Source organism: Sinocyclocheilus grahami, unplaced genomic scaffold, assembly GCF_001515645.1.
Source record: "Sinocyclocheilus grahami isolate Dianchi unplaced genomic scaffold, SAMN03320097.WGS_v1.1 scaffold262.1, whole genome shotgun sequence".
Lineage (NCBI taxonomy): Eukaryota > Metazoa > Chordata > Actinopteri > Cypriniformes > Cyprinidae > Sinocyclocheilus > Sinocyclocheilus grahami.
This window is the reverse complement of record NW_015505441.1, coordinates 926,690-928,577: the sequence shown is the minus strand read 5'-3', so window position 1 is coordinate 928,577 and position 1,888 is coordinate 926,690.

Below are 1,888 nucleotides of genomic sequence, written 5' to 3'. Positions count from 1 at the left end.
AAGTGTAACCCATATATTAGCGTATTTATTTTGGAGAGTAGCATGTTATACAATTGTAACATCATTGTAAATGACCCTCATGTCTCTGTTCTGTCATTAATTCAATTAATAGTAATGACTTGTATCCATCACGCCACACTCAATATAAACATTATCATATTAACCTCCAAAAATCTATTCTCATTCTATCAACATAATTAATTTAGCCTGCAAGTGGGGGTTATCTGAATAATTGACACCAACTCTAAGATATGAAATATTCATATTCTCCCCGCGTGCCTGTAATATGATTGTGAATAGCAGGTGTCTCCTTCCAAATGACTTTTGGACCGGGCAGGAGGGTGGCATGTCTGCAATACAGCGGGACCTCCGGGGTTGAGCACTGACCTTCATGCGGTGGTCCATCTTCACAGTTGAGTTCATGCATCGTCTCAGCAACACAGACACGCTGGTCATATATCTCTGTTTCATGCCAGGTCTCGCACTCAGCAACTCTGAGGGAAGCACCATTAGGTATAATGCCCTCTCTCGCTCCATTTTGGCAGCCAATATCCAATGGATATTTAAAGAGGAACGCGATTGTGGGATGGTGACCGTGGCAGGGGGAGAATAAATTGGTTTCCTTTTGTTGGAGTATAACAAAGGTTAGTGGACATCTGAGTAATATCTTAGAGAAAAGGTGAATAAATATATATTGCAAATTACAAATCTGGGTTTTGTTTGTCATTATGGGGTATGGAGTGTAGACTGATGTGGAAAAAATTTATTTTAGCGTAAGGTTGCAACATAAATCATACCAAGTAAAAAATCCACATGCAGGGCTTCAATGACATCACTTCCTTAAGCAATGTCTTCTGGTTTCCAGCTCATTAGACCCTGAAAAACAATGCCCTCTCTCGCTCCATTTTGGCAGCCAATATCCAATGGATATTTAAAGAGGAACGCGATTGTGGGATGGTGACCGTGGCAGGGGGAGAATAAATTGGTTTCCTTTTGTTGGAGTATAACAAAGGTTAGTGGACATCTGAGTAATATCTTAGAGAAAAGGTGAATAAATATATATTGCAAATTACAAATCTGGGTTTTGTTTGTCATTATGGGGTATGGAGTGTAGACTGATGTGGAAAAAATTAATTTTAGCGTAAGGTTGCAACATAAATCATACCAAGTAAAAAATCCACATGCAGGGCTTCAATGACATCACTTCCTTAAGCAATGTCTTCTGGTTTCCAGCTCATTAGACCCTGAAAAACAACAGCCAAAGCTAAACTAAACTAACTAACTATTTTTTTTTTTTTTGGGTATTGTTAGTGCATAATTAATTTGCATTTTGTGCTGATGTTCCCTGGTCTTTGCCAAAGTCCAAAGCATCTCACGTCCAAAAGCCAGACACACTGGTGGAAATAATGGTGGATATTTATCTGTGTTTCAGCAGTAGCCAAATCCCTGTTACAACCTGTCAATGACTTACAAACGCCTCAGGCGGTGAAATGTTTCTCTCTGCCACGCTGACTATATGAGCTAATTATGTGAATAAAACTTCAAATGAACTCAAATAGTAGTATAAGAAATAATAATTACAATGAAATTCTTTTTGAGTTGATTCATTTGATTAAAATGGATTTGTGATATTTCAAATGCAATACAACACATTTCAGGGACTCCCACTCTTCTTTCCACAGTCCATCAGTATGATGCAGTGTTGTTGTAGCTCCATCTGCTAGCGTTAATGCTGTCCATATAACAAGCGCTTGTCAATTTAATCTGTTTTATTGACTCATCTGTTGAGTTCGGCTTCAAACACAATAATCGTTCTCTCTTTTTTTCCCATCTTCTGCTCTTTTTTTTATTTTTTATAAATGCATTTTCATGAATATATCTCACCCAT